Raw genomic sequence first — 17,700 nt, forward strand, 5'->3', positions numbered from 1 at the left:
CAAAGACTTGCAGGTTGGAAGGTTAATTGTCTGTTGTAAATCGGCCCGTGATTAGGCTAGGGTTAAATCAGGGGCTTTCTGGGTGGCATAGCTCAAAGGGCCAGAAATACCTACTCGGTGCTGTATATAGATCAATAAATAAAATAGTCCACTAGCTATTGAAAGTATAAATGGAAATACAAAAAGTGCACCATGGATATCCTTCTTGCCATTGATGTTAGGATACTAAGTTACTATCAATTAGAACTGCATGGTTTGTAAAAATTAGGGCGACACGGTAGCGTACAGTACCAGTGACTTGGGTTCAATTCCCACACTGCCTGTAAGGAGTTTGTACATTCTCCCCGTGACCGCATGGGTTTCCTCTGGGTGCTCTGGTTTCCTCCCAAAGTCCAAAAACTTATGGTTTAGTAGGTTAATTCGTCTTTGTAAATTGTCTCGTGATTTGGCTAGGATTAAATGGACGGATTCCTGGACAGCACGGCTTGAAGGGTCAAAAGGATTTGTTTCACACTGTATCTCAATAAATAAATAATTTTATTTAGTTTATCACTGTGAGTGAATTTACCTAAATACATTTTCCTGGAAGAGTCTGTGGATCTATCTCCTACAGCCAAGCAAAGGTCCTTGTCTAAAACTATTGAACAACATTGAGATATGTGAGTTGTTCATAGTAACAGTTGAGGGTTTCATTCCTAACTTGAGAGAATGAAGAATTCATTAGTACTGTACAATAACCTTGGGGTTAAATTACTGGACTGCCCTCTAGAGATCTGGAGCACTGATCCAAGGTTGTGAGATCAAATCAGTTGACAAATTTAATGTTTAATAATTGTTGAATCTGAACTTAGAAAAAGAAAAGGTTAGTCTCAGCAATGATGGCCAATAAATAGAATGTTGTAAGCACTTATCTTGTTCACCAATGCACCTTAAGAGCACAATATAACATTACTACCTAATATGGCCTATATATGCAGTAACTTTAGAGCAACTCTTAACACATCCACAGGCAGTTGTGGAAAACCAGTCATTGAGTATACTTAAGCCAGAGGTTGATAGATTCTTGATTTGACAGTGCATGAAGGCCTACGGGGGTAAGGCAGGAGATTGGGCCTGAGAGGTTAAATGGATCAGCCATGATGAAATGGTAGAGCAGACATGATGGGCCAAATAGCCTAATTCTACTCCCATATCTTATGGCCTTAACCAGCCCCTCAGTTAACAATAGACAGTAAATACTATCCGTAATGTCCATAAATAAAAATATTAAAAGGTACTGCTGTAACTTCATTATACTCTCCAAGCATCAATAACCTTCTTTTCACTGTTTTATAATCATTGTCTGTCCACCTGTAAAGTGCTCTGAGCAGTTTCTGCTTCCTATGAACACATAACCTGTTGACGTGGCAAGCCTTAGCTTTGTCAGTATTTATGACATTTTACTTGGGTGTATCACAAACAGGTAATCTTTAAGCAAAGCTACAGACTCTCAGATACAAGTCCTTGTTTGCTTGTGGCAAAATGAGTCAGCAATGAGTAAAGCAGATACAATGGGATGAGTATAAATATACCAGTCCAGAGAAGACTGGGCAGTAATTGGCTTTAGTGCACTAGGAGCCAGAGTCTTTAATATCCAATGTAACAGCCTACCACATCCAGTTTTTATTGGTACTCCTGGGCAGGCTCCCCCCAGAGCTCATAAGGTCCTTCTGCATATGTGCAGCCCAGTGACATCATTAGGCTCCCACTTCCACTAAAATTCAAGCCTGACTGGAAACTGTGCTGTGAAAGAACCTCCTGTTCAAAGAGACCAGCAGAGATAAGTGCATCATTCTTTTTGTTGAAGCCTTCTTTGAGAAATTTTGCAAGATGGTTCCACACTGTGTTTAAATTTTCTGAAGATAGCTGATCCCAATTCACTACCAACCTCAACTTCCCTTTTATTCCTGACATGACCACAGTGCACACAGATCCAAATAAACAGGAAATCACTCAGATCGAGGTCTTTGCCTTTTCCACAAAAAAATAGGTTCTTCAGTGATATGACATCAGAAGCAGATCTGGCCATCATGGATAAAGCTCTCCCCATCACTGAGCACATCTTCCTGAAGTGTTGTTGCAGGAGAGCAACATCCATCAAGGGCCCCACCACCCCGGCCATGCTCTCTTCTCGCTGCTGCCATCAGGAAGAAGGTACAGAGCCTCAGGATTCACACCACCCGCTTCTGGAACAGTTATTACCCCTCAACCATCAGGCTCCTGAACAAAACGAGATAACTTCACTCAACTTCACTTGCCCAATCATTGAAATGTTCTTTCACCCTATGGACTCACTTTCAAGGACTCGTCATCTCATGTGCTCGATACTTATGCTTATTCATTTATTTATTACGAATAAACTCGTGCTTCCAGCCGGGTTCAGGTATCGATTGTAACCAATGTCTTGATGGCAAACTCTGCCATCTTCAGGGATGATGCCTGGGCATTTCTACTCTGGTGGCATTTATACCCTTGCCATCCGTCCTACCTGATTGGTTAGTCCTCATCCAATCAGGCTTCCGCTCTCCCACCTTGTTTACAATCGAATTCCAGTTCTTACTTAGAGTGAGACCTTCACCTTTGTTAAAATTCTTTTGCTCTAGTCTCCGCGAGGACAGAAGACGATTATGCACAATGTTCTTACAGATTGGCTACAAGGTGAAGGAAATCAATTGGGCCCTTAAAAGGGCTGACAGAAAATCCAGGAAACCTAACAACAAGAAGGAACCTGTTGCTACCGTCTGTCTTCCCTGTATTTTCATGGTTTCTGGAAGGATCGCCAGGATCCTGAAGAAATACCAGATTAATACCATCCACAAACCGTAAAGAAGCTCAAATCACAGCTTATGTAGGTCAAAGCTGACCTGGGGCTCAGGTCGACTGGCATTTACAGGATCCGCTGTGAATGCAGAGCAGCGTATGTTATCCAGATGGAATGCACTGTGGAATCCCACATCAACGAGCACAGAAGGTGTATCTGTTTGGGTTACCCTGAGAAATCGGCAGTAGCAGAACATTGTACTCACAATGGCCATAGGGTTGACTTCAACAGCACAAAAACTATTGTGCCATGCCAATAGCTTTTGAGATCGTCTGGTGAAGAAAGTCATTGAAATAAAACTAGAGGTAAAGGATTTTAACAAAGATAAACATCTCAGTCTAAGCTAAGAACTGGAATTCGATTGTAAACAAGGTGGGACAGCAGAAACCTGATGGGATGAGGACTAACCAATCAGAAAGGATTGACTACGAGGTTGTAAATACCACTGGACTAGACATGCCCAGGCATCATCCCTGATGAAGATAGAAGAGCTTGTCATCAAATCAATACCTGTACCCAGCTGGAAGCACAAGAAGAGTTTATTCCTCATATACAGCAGGAAAGCTCTGGATCCTATTTTTAAACTTATTTATTGTTATTTTTCTATTTTTCTGTTTTCACAGTTTGTTGTCTTTTGCACATTGGTTAAACACCCAAGTTGGTGCAGTCTTTCATTGATTTTATTATGGTTATTATTCTATTATGAATTTATTGGGTACGCCTACATGAAAATGAATCTCAGGGTTGTATATGGTGACATATATGTACTTCAATAATAAATATACTTTAAAATTTGAAAATTGAACTAGAATTCTTTCCAATGACAGTATCACTTTTAAGATATCACTGGACTATACCATCCATGCACTTAGAATTCTGTCAGTATTATATCTAGGTTTATATTGTTACACATCTCTGTGGTATTTGATCATATGCAATCGGTCAAGGCAGTTACTTTACTTTACATGGCAGTCTTGTTTCTTGTCTGAGTAACTACATATGCCCTCTATTGTCCAATCATTATTATAGTTGAGAAGAGTTGGTACGGAAAGTTTGTAGATCAATATATCTCAATGTATTTTGCCCCTGCTCTTCATGTTGTTTACAAATGCAGTTTCAATTACAATGCATTGCTCGATTACAAATGCAGTTTCTTCCTGTTGCTGTTGCATGCTGATGCCAATGTTGGGTTGTCACTGGGCTTAGACAGACAATCATCCTTGCAGTAATAAATGTTAGTGCTGGCATGCCGCAAAGCTTGACAGCTGGCTTAGCTGTGCCACAGGTTTAGCCTGCTGTCAAACTTATTAACAATTTCGAACATAAGAAATTCTGCAGAAGCCAGAAATCCAAATGAACACACACAAAATACTGGCGGAACTCAGCAGATCAGGCAGCATCTATGGGAACGAATAAACAATCAACATTTCGGGCCAAGACCCTTCATCAGGACAAAAAAAGGAAGAGGAATTGACACCAGAATAAAAAGGTCGGGGGAGGGAATAAAGAACAAGTTAGAAGGTGATAGGTGGTGATAGGTGAAGCCAGGTGGGTAGCAAAGGAAAAGGGCTGGAGAAGAAGGAATCTGATGGGAGTGGAGAGTTGTCCATAGGAGAAAGTGGCACCAGGGGGAGGTGATAGGCATGTGAGAAAAGGTAAGAGGCCAGAGTGCAGAATAGAAGAAGAGAGGAGGCGAAGAGATTTGTTTTAACTGGAAGGAGAAATAGATATTCATGCCATCAGATAGGAGGCTACCCTGAAGGGATATAATATGTTGTTCCTCCACCCTGAGGGTGGCCTCATATAGGCGCAAGATGTCGGAACAGGAAGGCGAATCAAAATTAAAATGCTCAGCCACCGAGATGTTCCGCTGTTGGTGGATGGAACAGAGGTGTTTGATGAAGCAGTTCCCCAATTTACAACGGGTCTCACCAAAGTAGAGGAGGCTGCATCAGGAGCACCAAAAACAATAGCTGACCCCAGCAGATTTGCAGATGAAATGTCACCTCACCTGGCAGGACTGTTTGCAGACCTGAGTGTAAGTAGGGGAGGTGGTGAATGGGCAGGTATCACACTTTGTCCACTGGCAGGGATAAGTGCCAGGAGGGAGATTGGTGGAGAGGGATGGTTAGGAATGGGAATGTTGAAGGGAGTAATCCCTACAGAAAGCAGAGAGTGGGTGGGGGGGCAAAGATGTGGTTGGTAGTTGGATCTCTTTGGAGATGGTGGAGGTTGCAGAAGATGATGTGTTGGATGCAGAGGCTCATGGAGTGGTAGACAAGAACAAGAGGAACTCTATCACTGTTAAGGTGGTGGGAAGACGGGTTGAGCATGGGTGTTCAGGAATGAGGAGATGCGAGTGAGAGGAAGGGAAACTGGTCTTTGAAGAAGGAGGACATCTTTAATATCCTAGAGAAGAAAGCCTCACTCTGGGAACAGATGCAGTGAGATGAAGGAACTGAGAAAAGTGTTTCTGCTATCCAATATTATTAAAAGAAAAATTAAACAACAAAACCTTGTCAAAAATGATTAAGAATTAAAACATTGAACAACTTAAGAGAATTTTAAATGTTTAATGTTAGTTGAAAAATTGTAGATCTTACATTCTTCCATTTAAATGAATAGATTTACTATCCCTGCTCCAGTCTACCTGATTCAACTTCTCCAGAGTAAGACTGGCTGGGAAAATCCTATATCATCACGCGTGGGTGTTGGATTCCATGAACAATCTGAATGCTGTTTGGGACTGGCCGGTTCTGTTCATATGGTATGTAGAGAGAACCTCTGATTTGGGGAGAGAGGACTTCTGACTGAGGGAGAGATGACCTGGCAGTGAGGGAGTAGAAGCAGGTAAATTTCAGGTAGAAGTGCAGAACACTTCTATAGGAGACTCACCTGTTTCATTGAGGATGCTTAGTTACGTTTTTAACAACTAAGGGAGGCAAAAAAAAAGTCCATCAAGACTCAAATTTGTTCTGGCCTAGGTGTGGACATCTCTTACTTTATCATAAGTACAAGAGATTCTGCAGATGCTGGAAATCCAGCCTCCGGATCCAGCACGTTATCCTCCGCAACTTCCGCCACCTTCAACAGGACCCCACCGCTAAGCACACCTTTCCCTCTCCACCCCTCTCCGCTTTCCGCAGGGATCGGTCCCGCCACGACTCCCTGATCCACACGTCCCTCCCCACGGATCTCCCACCTGGCACTTATCCCTGTAAGCGTAAGTGCTACACCTGTCCCTACACCTCCTCTCTTGCCACCATTCAGGGCCCCAAACAGTCCTTCCAGGTGAGGCAACACTTCACTTGTGAGTGTGTTGGAGTCATCTATTGCATCCGGTGCTCCCGGTGCAGCCTCCTCTACATCGGTGAAACCCGACACAGATTGGGGGACCACTTCATCGAGCACCTCCGCTCTGTCCGCCACAACAGACAGGATCTCCCAGTAGCCACCCACTTCAACTCTGCTTCCCATTCCCATTCGGATATATCCATACATAGCCTCCTCTACTGCCATGATGAGGCTAAACTCAGGTTGTAGGAGCAACACCTCATATACCGTCCAGATAGTCTCCAGGCCCTCAGTATGAACGTTGATTCTCTAACTTCTGGTAATTCCCTCCCCCTCCCTTCCCCTATCCCTATTTCACTCTGCTCCCTCCCCAGCTGCCTATCACCTCCCTCATGGTTCTGCCTCCTTCTACTACCCATTGTGTTTTCCCCTGTTCCTTCTTCAGCTTTCCTGCCTATCACCTCCCTTCTTTCCCTCTCCCACCCCTTTATCTTTCCCCTTACTGGTTTTTCACCTGGAACCTACCAGCCTTCTCCTTCCCACCCTCCCCCCACCTTCTTTATAGGGCCTCTGCCCCCTCTCTCTTCAGTCCTGACGAAGGGTTCCGGCCCGAAACGTCAACCGATCTTTTCCACCGATGCTGCCCGACCTGCTGAGTTCCTCCAGCGTGTTGTGAGTGTTGCTTTCACAGAATCTAAATGTACAGACAAATTTACACTGCCAGACTGACAGTGTGGCACCAGTAGCAGTTTCCCAACTGTGGTCTCTATATACATGGTGATTTAATTGTGAGTGACCAGCACTACTCATCAAATGACACACTAGCAGGCAGCACTGATCTATGATTCAAATCGTCAATAAATGTACCCTGATCAGAGTCAATAGTCCTCGTAGTCAAGTAATTTCATGCAGTAAATTCATGCCCCAGCCTCAGTCACTGAGCAACAGCTAAAAGAGGTTAAACTCCTGCTGGGCAGATAATTACTTGGAATGTTCTCTTGGTTTCACACACGCTGTCTGTAGCCAAGTGAGGGATTATAGAACTTGTTTAGTGTATTGAGCATTGGCAATTGTCAGCGAGCCAAAGATAACATCGTGTCAGGAGCAGTGCTCAGAAGGAGAAGGAAAGTAAATCTGGCAGCATCACAAAAGGTTCTCCAAACTTTTACCTTTGTCCAGTCAATCCCTCTCGCACTCCCCTTGAGACCCACACACTGTAGCTTCTTTTCCTCTACCCACAGTCACCCTATACACTATGCCATGAACTTCCACACAACCATTTTTTCTTTCCCCCAAACTTTTCCCCAAAAAGTTTCTCTCCCCAAACTTTTGGTCATCATTCCCTCACAGCCAGGTCCTCTCTCCCTCGGTCAGATCTCCTCCTTCTCCCATTGTCAGATTATCTCGCTCTCACCCAGAGGTCCACTCTCCTCCAACCAAACCTCCGCCTTCTCCCACTGCCAGATCATTTCTCCCTCACCCAGAAGTCCTCTCTCCTTCAATCAGAGATTCTCTCTCCCTCACTGCCATATCATCTCTCTCGCCTAGAGATCCTCTCTCCCTCACCCAGAGGCCCTCTTCTCCTCCAACCAGAGGTTCTTTCTCCCTCACTGCCAGATCCTCTTTCCCTCCCGCAGAGACCCCCTCTCCTCCAACCCCAGGTTCCTCCACATCACTATCAGGTCCTCTCTCCCTTGCCTCCAGGTTCTCTCCCTTGCAACCTCACTTTTATTCCCTTCATTCAATTGCCAATGAAGAGCGTTTCTGTGTACACACATCACAAGTCAGGCAAGCTTGCATTACATCTTCCAGATGTTGCAGTACACTCACCATGTTCAGCGACACATCTCAGATCTGCAACAAAACCCTCAGCAGTTTCGAGAAGCTGAATGAGTGAAATCCAAAACGGTCCTAGTAAACCAAACTGCTCCACTGCCCCAGAGAAAGAAAACATCTAAACCTATCGAATGGGAAGCAGCAGCTCATCTTATAACAAGAAGTGAGAATTAAAATTCTGCAGTTGCAGGAAAGCTGAAAGAAAGTAAACAAGAATACTGGAAACACTCAGCAGGTCAGGCAACATCTGTGGAAGGAGAAACAGGGCTAATAGTTTAGGTTGCCAAACCTTTGTTAGTTCTAAAATAAACCTGAAATATTGGCTCTATTCCTCTTTCAACCAACAATGCCTGAGCTGCTTACTGTTTGCAGCATTTCCTGCATTTGTTTTACCCTTACAACCATCAGAGTTAGTTGTTTTTTATCCAATGGCACCAACTGTTTTATAGGCAAACAATGAGTTGACCCATAATATTTCATCATGTGTATCATATTTATTTATTTGTTGAGCTACTAAGTGGAGAAAGAGCCATGCCACACAGTAACCCACCAACCTAACCTTAGTCTAACCACGGGCCAATTTACAATGACCAATTAACCTACCAACCAGTACATCTTTGGACTGTGGAAGGAAACTAGAGCACCCGGAGGGAATACACGTTGTCACAGGGAGAACATACAAGTGTCTTACAAAGCTGCATCAGGAATTGAACCCATTCTGTAAAGTGCTGTGCTAACAACTACACTATCATGCATTGGCAATTGTCAGCAAGCCAAAGATAACACCATGTCAGGAGCAGTCTGGCGAGTCTGCAATCACGTAATCTTTCAAAGTAGATTTGACTCTTTGAGGATATCATATCTCTTCATTCCTAATTGAATGACAACCTTCTTTCCATTCTCCATCTCAGTCACACCCTCTCATTCTCATTTCCACCTTACCTCCATCATCTCCATGTCCTCTCCCTCTCTGTCATGTCGTCTCTCTCCCCCTCAAGTTCTCTTTTTCTCCCACAATCTATTACAATCTCCCCATTTATCTCTTGCATTGACCTCTTTCCCATCTTGAAGCCTTCATTTATCTGATCTCCATGAACTGCCATTTAGATTGCATTCTTAGTCCTGCCTCACTCTCCTTTTCCAAGCTAACAGAAAGGAAGAGAATCCAACAAATGACTTGTTGCTCAGTAGAACTATCCCAGTCCAGGGCATTAATCTTTTTGTTCATCTTCAGCCTCCCCAACATCTTCTGAATCAACTACCACCTCCATATTTACCTCAGTAAGTATTGGTGTTCAAGATGATGCTGATGAAGCACAGCGATGGCTTGCTGGAAGCAAGACAACTGTGAACTACTTTATTAATCATACTATTTCCCAAAAACAATCACTGCAATCTATAGCCTGTAACCTCCCTTTCAGCATTGAGCTTTTGAGCCACCTGAACAACCTGGCATTTCTGTGGTGTGAACTAAAGTCACTTTTGTTAAGTCCACTTCTGAATGTTATTTGCTTACTATCATTGCTTGCACAATTTTTTTTTGTACATTGGGTGTTTGACAGTCTTCTTTTAATGCTCTATTGGGTCTCCTTGTTTCGTGGCTGCCTATAAGGAGACGAATCTCAGGGTTGTATATGTATACTTATTTTGATAATAAATGTACTTTGAACTTTGCTATAATTGTCTCTGGTAATCATGGGTTAACGTAAATAGGTACTACCTTATCTTTGGCTGACTATGGAAACAAAACACTTTGATTCCAATGATCTTTCCCATATTTACTCTCAAGAGCACAGAAAGGAATTCTGGAACCATTTGGTTCAGTGAGTTCTATCTGAGGTTATCAGGCTTGTAAAAATAATCCAAGAATAACTCCACCTTTGTTGCATCTTCTGTTCCGTCCGCAAGAAGCAGAATTTCCATTTTAATTCCTATTCTCGTTCCCATTCCAACATGTCAGTCCATGTCCTCCTCTTCTGCCACGAGAAGGCCACTCTCAGGTTGGAGGGGCAACACTTCATATTCCGTTTAGGTAGCCTCCAAACCTGATGGCTTGAACATCGATTTCTCCTTCCAGTAATTTCAATCCATCATTCTGGCCTCTTACCTCTTCTCCTCACCTGCCTATCACCTCCCCCTGGCACCCCTCATTCTTCTCTTTCGCTGATGGTCCACTCTTCTCTCTTATCAGATTCTTTCTTCTCCAGCCCTTTACCTTTTCCAATTATCATCTCCAAGTTTCTTACTTCATCCCTCCTTCCCCCCCCCCCCTCACCTGGGGTCATCTATCACCTTCTTGCTTGTATTCCTTCCCCTTCCCTCACCCTCTTTTTCTGGCAGCTTTCCCCTTCCTTTCCAGTCCTGAAGAAATGTCTCGGCCTGAAACATCAAATATTTATTCATTTCCGTAGATGCTGCCTGACCTGCTGAGTTCCTCCAGCATTTTGTGAGTGTTGCAATGGATTTCCAGCATCTACAAGGTATCTTGTTTCCACATTCTTGTGCCTCTGCCTCTGCTTTGATTAAATTATTACATCCAAAAGGTAGGTGAGCAAGGAAGACCATATGCTTTCCAAAAGCCTCTATCAATTAGTACAAAGTTGTCCCATCTGAACTGCAGATTATTTTAAGTGATTTCTTTCTGGTTATACCACTCCTTCTGTAAATAAAATTGTTGAAATGAGTTAGCAAAAACTAACAAGTAGCTCTGTAGGTGGCATGGAATTAATGCTGAAAACATAATTACTGCCTCCACTTCTCTAAGGTTTGCTTATCAAATAGCAAACTTCATTATTTTCGTTTTCGAAATTCTGTTGGCAGGAGTCAGCCACAATAATACACGGAAGGGTGTTTTTTTCCATGTAAATTGGATAGTAGGAGTATTCAAACTATGGAATTATGAGTTTAGATAAAAAAGCACAAGAAACAACATGTGGACACGCATCTGTAGGATATGGCTCAATAAATCCTGGAAGCTGAGAAGCAAGCAGAAGCCCGATTCAGACAGCTTGTAACTTTCGGCTTCCCTCTGCAGCCCTGAGGATCTTATACAAAAGCATATCTCAAAGGCTGGGAACCCACCAGAAGGCAATGCAAGAGAAGCACTGTTATACATGCTGTCTCTGGGAAATGCTAAGCCCCTTGCTGCCCCGACATCTACTCCACCTGTGGTGTTAGCCTAAGCTCGAAGAATGCAACACTAATCCATCAGCAGAATAAAGACCCATCGAAACACAACCTGAAATTCAGAATGTTTTCTGAATAAGCCTTGAATGCCAAGAGCTGGTTATTGAATACACACCCATCCCCATTACAAAAGTACCAGATACTTAAAACAAAATCATGCTTTGTGTTGTCACAAACTGGTTCTACCATTTATTTAAGGAGTATGCATCATCCTAACAGGGAACATTTAAATGATTCCGTGCTCTATTCTCATTATTATTGTCAGAAACAAAGGACAAGAGCCTAAAGACTCACACTCAATGAATTAGGAACAGTTTCTTCCCCTCCACAATCAGATTTCTAACAGTCCATGAATTCATGAACACAATAGATTCTGCAGATGCTGGAAATCTTGAACAACACACACACAGAATGCCAGAGGAGCTCGGCAGGTCAGGCAGCATCTATAGAAGGGAATAAACAGTCAGTGTTTCAGGCTGAGAAAGACTGGAAAGAAAGATAGTAGAGGCCAGAATAAAAAGGTGGGGAGAGAGGAAGAAGAAGAAGCTGGCAAGTGAGAGGCAAGACTGGGTGAGGGGGAAGCTGGGTGGGTGGGTGGGAGAGGGGGAATGAAGTAAGTTGGGAGAAGGCAGCTGGAAGAGGTAAAGGGCTGGAGGAGAAAGAATCTCATAGGACAGTAGATCATGGAAGGAAGAGAAGGAGGAGATGGACCAGAGGGAGAAAAAGAGAGAAGTCGGGGGCTGGAAGATAGGGAACATCAAGTTGGAGGCAAACCACACAGAATGAGGTGTTGCTCCTCCAACCTGAGTTTGCCTCATTGCGGCAATAGAGGACACAATCAACAGTCATGACTACAGCTCAGTATTCAACACTATCATCCCCTCAAAACTAATCAATAACCTCCAAGACCTTGGCCTCAATACCTCCTTGTGTAGCTGAATCCTTGATTTCCTCACTTGCAGACCCCAAACAGTTCAGATTGGCAACAACATCTCCTCCACGATCTCCATCAGCACAAGTGCACCTCAAGGCTGTGCGTTTGGGCCCCTGCTCTACTCACTTTGGACTTATGACTATGAGGCTAAGAGAGCTCCATTGCCATATTTAAGCTTGCTGACAGCACCACTGTCGTGGCCTGAGTGACAGGTGGCGACAAATCAGTGTACAGAAGGGAGATTGAAAATCTGGCTGAGTGGTGCCACAACAACAACCTGTCACTCAATGTCAGCAAGGCTAAGGAGCTGATTATTGACTTCAAGAGGAGGAAACCGGAGACCCATGAGCCAATCCTCATTGAGGGGTCAGAGGTGGCAAGAGTGGAAGTTCCATGGTGTTATCATTTCAGAGGATCTGTCCTGGGTCCTGCATGTAGCTGCCATTACAAAGAAAGCACAGCAGCACCTCTGCTTCCTTAGGGTTTAGCGAAAATTCAGCATGACATCTAAAACTTTGACAAACTTCTACAGATGTGTGGTGGAGAGGATATTGTCTGGCTGCATTACAGCCTGGTATGGAAACACCATTGCTCTTGAATGGAAAATACTGATAAAAGTAGAAATGTCCCAGTCCATCACAGATAAAACCTTTCCCATCATTGAGCACATCTACCTGGAGATCTATCACTAGAAAGTAGCATCCATCATCAAGGACCCCCACCATCCAGGCCATGCTCTCTTCTTGTTCCTGCCATCAGGAAGAGTGTACAGGAGCCTCAGGACTTGCACCACCAAGTTCAGGAATAGTTATTACCCATCAACCAACAGGTTCTTGAACCAAAGGGGATAGTTTCACTCGCTCTATCACTGAACTGTTCTCACAACCTATGGATTCACTTTCAAGGACTCTTCGTTTCATATTTTTGAACTTTATTTTATACTTTATACCTTTATACTTTATTGTTGCCAAACAATTGATACTAGAACGTACAATCATCACAGCAATATTTGATTCTGCTCTTCATGCTCCCTGGAGTACAAATTGATAGTAAATATTAAAAATTTAAATTATAAATCATAATTAGAAAATAGAAAAGGGAAAGTAAGGTAGTGCAAAAAAACCGACAGGCAGGTCCGGATATTTGGAGGATATGGCTCAGATCCGGGTCAGGATTATTGCTTATTTACTTATTATTATTAATAGTAGTTGAACTTTTTTCTTATTCTTTTTGTATCTGCACTTTGGTTGTTGACCATCCTGTTGGATGTGGTCTTTCAATGATTCTATCGTTTCTTGCATTTACTGTGATTTCCCACAAGGAAATAAATCACAGGGTTGGATATGGTGATGCATATGTACTTTGATAATAAATTTACCTTGAACATTGAACTTTGAACATGTCAGAATGGGAATCGGAACTGAAATTGAAGTTGGGAGATCTAACCTTTTGCGGCAGACTGATGAAAGTGCTGGATGAAGCAGTGACCCAATCAGCTTTGGGTCTCACCGATGGAGGGGAGGCCACAGTAGGAGCGACAGGTACAGTAGATGATCCCAACAGACTCTCAGGTGAAGTTTCACCTGTCCAACAAAGACTGTTGGGGCTCTGAATGGTGGTGATAGAGGAGATGCAGAGACAGGTGGGAAGGGATGAGCAGACAGGGGAGTCACACTGAGAGTGATCACTACAGAAACCAGAGAATGGGGGCGAGTGAAAGATGTGCTTAGCTGTAGGATCCCATTGTAACTTCCCATTGGTGGAAGTTACAAAGAATGACATGCTAGTCACGGAGGCTCATGTAGTAGGGAAGGACAGGGACCTACTGGTGGAAGGGCAATCCCATAAGACATAGGAGAAGAATTAGGCCATTCAGTCCATTGAGTCTACTCCACCATTCCATCATGGCTGATCCCAGACCCCACTCAACCCCAGACACCTACCTTCTCCCAATATCCTTTAATGACCTGAACAATCAGGGAACTATCAACTTCCGCTTTAAATATACACATGGACTTGGCCTCCACTGCAGTCTGTGGCAGAGCATTCCACAGATTCACTACACTCTGGCTAAAAAAATTCCTCCTTACCTCTGTTCTAAAAGGTCACCCCTCAATTCTGAGGATGTGCCCTCTAGTTCTGGATACCTCCCACCATAGAAAACATCCTCTCCAAATTCACCTTATCTAGTACTTTCAACATTTGGTAGGTTTCAATATGATCCCCCCACATTCTTCTCAGTTCCAGTGAGAACAGGCCCAAAGTTGCCAAATGCTACTCATATGTTAGCCCTTTCATTCCAGGAATCATTCTCGTGTACCTCCTCTGGATTCTTTCTAATGACAAAACATCCTTTCTGAGATACGAGGCCCAGAACTGTTGACAATACTCCAAGTGCAGCCTGACTAGAGTCTTTTAGAGCCTCAGCATTATCTCCTTGCTTTGGCATTCTATTCCCCTTGAAATAAATGGCAATATTGCATTTGCCTTCTTTACTACAGACTCAACCTGTAAATTAAACTTCTGGGAGTCTTGCATGAGAACTCTGAAGTCCCTCTGCACCTCTGATGTTTGAATTTTCTCCCCCATTTAGATAATAGTCTGCATTATCGTTCCTTTTACCAAAATGCATTATCATTCATTTCCCATGACTGTATTCCATCTGCCACTTTTTTGCCCAGTCTTCCAATTTGTTTAAGTCCTGCTGCAATCATATTGCTTCCTCAGCACTACCTACCCCTCCACCTACCTTTGTATCATCCACAAACTTTGCCACAAAACCTTCAATAACATTATGGCCATTTGATATATCAATTCTGCTCTGCCATTCCATTCTCACTGATACCAATCCCACTGGCTCAAGAAAGTCCTCCTCATCTTTATTCTAAATGGGCATCCCTCTGTTCTGAGATTGTGTCCGTACTCTCACCTACTACAGTAAAAATCCTCTCCACATTCACTCTATCTGGGCCTTTCAATAGGTTTCAATAAGATCCCCACACTCCCCCTCCCCCCCCCACCGCTCCAATTCTTCAAAACTCCAGTGAGTACAGACCCAGAACCATCAAATGTGCTTCATATGTTACCACTTCCATTCCTGGGATCATTCTTGTGAAACTCCTCTGGACCCACTCCAACGTCAGCACATCTCATCTTGGATAAGGGGCCCAAAACCACTCGCAATATTCCAAATGCAGTCCGACCAATTCTTTATAAAGCCTCAGCATCACATCCTTGCTTTTATATTCTAGTTCTCTTGAAATGAATGTTAACATTACAATTGCCACCAACCTCAACCTGCACGTTAATATTTAGGGAATCCTGCACAAGGGTGCCCAATTCTCTCTACTCCTCTGGTGTTAGAATTTTCTCCCTGTTTAGAAAATAATCTATGCTTTTATTCCTTTTATCAAAGTGCATGACCGTACATTTTCCAACACTATATTCTATCTGGCACTTCTTTGCCCTTCTCCAGACCTGCGTCCTTCTGCAGACCCCCTGCTTCCTCAACACTGCCCACCCATCCACCTATTTTTATATCTTCTGCAAACTTGGTCACTAAGCCATCAATTCCATCATCCAGATCATTGACAAACAATATTACATGACCAGAAGCTGTCCAACACCAACACTCACAGAACACCGCTAGTCACCACCAGCCCCATTTATTCCTGCTCTATGCCACCTGCCAGTCAGCCATTCTTAATTCCATGCTAGTACCTTTCCTGTAATACCATGTTTTTATCTTGTTTCACAACTTCATGTGTGGCACCTTGTCAAAGACCTTCTGAAAATATAAGTAAATGACATCCACTGACTCTCCTTTGTCTATCCTGCCTCTTACTTCCTCAAAGAATTTTAACATTTGTCAGGCAAGATTCCCCCTTGAGGAAACCATGCTGGCTTTGGCCTATTTTATTATGTGCCTCAAAGTACCCCAAAACTTCATTCATAATAATGGACTCCAACATCTTCCCAACCACTGGTATCGGGCCAGCTGACCTATAATTCTCTTTCTTCTGCCTCCCACCCTTCTTAAAGAGTGGAGTGATACTTGCAATTTTCCAGTCCCTCTACATCCATTCCAGAATCTATTGATTCTTGAAAGATCATTACTAATGCTTCCACAATCTCTTCAGCCACCTCTTTCAGAATCCTGGGTATAGTCCATCTGGTCCAGGTGACTTCAGTCCTTTCAGCTTCCCAAGCACCTTCTCCCTAGTAACAGCGAATGCGCTCATTTCTGCCCCTTGACATTATCAAATTTCTGGCATACTGCTACTGTCTTTCACAGGAAAGACTGACACAAAATACTTATTAGGTTCGTCCACCATTACTGACTCACTAGAGTCATTTTGCAGTGGTCTGATATCCTCTTTCACCTCTCTTTTACTCTTTATATAACTGAAAAATCTTTTGATGTTCTCTTCTATATTATTGACTAGCTTACCTTCATATTTCTTCTTTTCACTCCTTATGGCATTTAGTTGCCTCCTATTGGTTTTTAAAAGCTTTACAGTCCTCAAACATTCCACTAGTTTCTGCTATATTATAAACTCTCTCTTTTCCTTTTATGTTGTCTTTGACTTCCCTTGTCAGACACATTTGCCTCATACTCTCTTCAGAATACTTTTTCATCTTTGGGATGTATCTATCCTGTGCCTCCCGAATTGCCTCTAGAAATTCCAGTAATTGCTGCTCTGCCATAATCCTCGTTAGTGTCCTCATCCAATCAACTTTGGCCAGCTCCTCCCTCATGCCTCCGTAATTCCCTTTACTCCAATGTAATACTAATACATTCGATTTTTATCTTCCCAAACTGCAGGGTGAATTCTATCATATTATGATCATTGTCTCCTAACGGTTCCAAATCTGGTTCATTATGTAACATTCAATCCATAATTGCCTTTCCCCTAGTGGGCTCAGACACAAGCTGCTCTTAAAAAGCCATCTTGTCAGCATTCTACAAATTCCCTCTTTTGGGATCCAGCACTAACCTGATTTTCCCAATCTACCTGCATATTGAAATCCCCCGTGTCAATTGTAACATTGCACTTATTAAATGCTTTTTCATTCTCCCATTGTAATTTATATCCCACATCCTGTCAACTGTTCAGGGGCCTGTTCTATAACTCCTATCAAGGTCTTTTTACCCTTGTAGTTTCTTAACTCTACCCATAATATTCAATATCATCTGATCTTATCTCACCTCTTTCTAATGATTTGACTTCATTTTTTTTACCAACGCAGCCACCCTACGCACCTGTCCTTTCGATACACTGTGTATCTTGGATGTTAAGTTCCTAACTATAATCTTCTTTCAGCCAATCTCTAACTAAGCTACAAGATCATCTACCTTATTCTGTATACCATGTGCATTCAAATATAATATCTTCAGTCCTGTATTCATCACCCTTCTTGATTTTGGCCCCTGTTACATTTTCACTCATTCCACTGACTGCAATTTTGCAGTATCATCTGCCTGTCCTTCCTCGCTGTCTCACAGTACATTGCATTTGCTTGTATTCCAACTGCCCCATCCTCAACCCTATCACTCTGGTTACCATCACCCTGTCAACTTAGTTGAACC

This window comes from Mobula birostris, chromosome 3, assembly GCF_030028105.1.
Source record: "Mobula birostris isolate sMobBir1 chromosome 3, sMobBir1.hap1, whole genome shotgun sequence".
Classification (NCBI taxonomy): Eukaryota; Metazoa; Chordata; class Chondrichthyes; order Myliobatiformes; family Myliobatidae; genus Mobula; species Mobula birostris.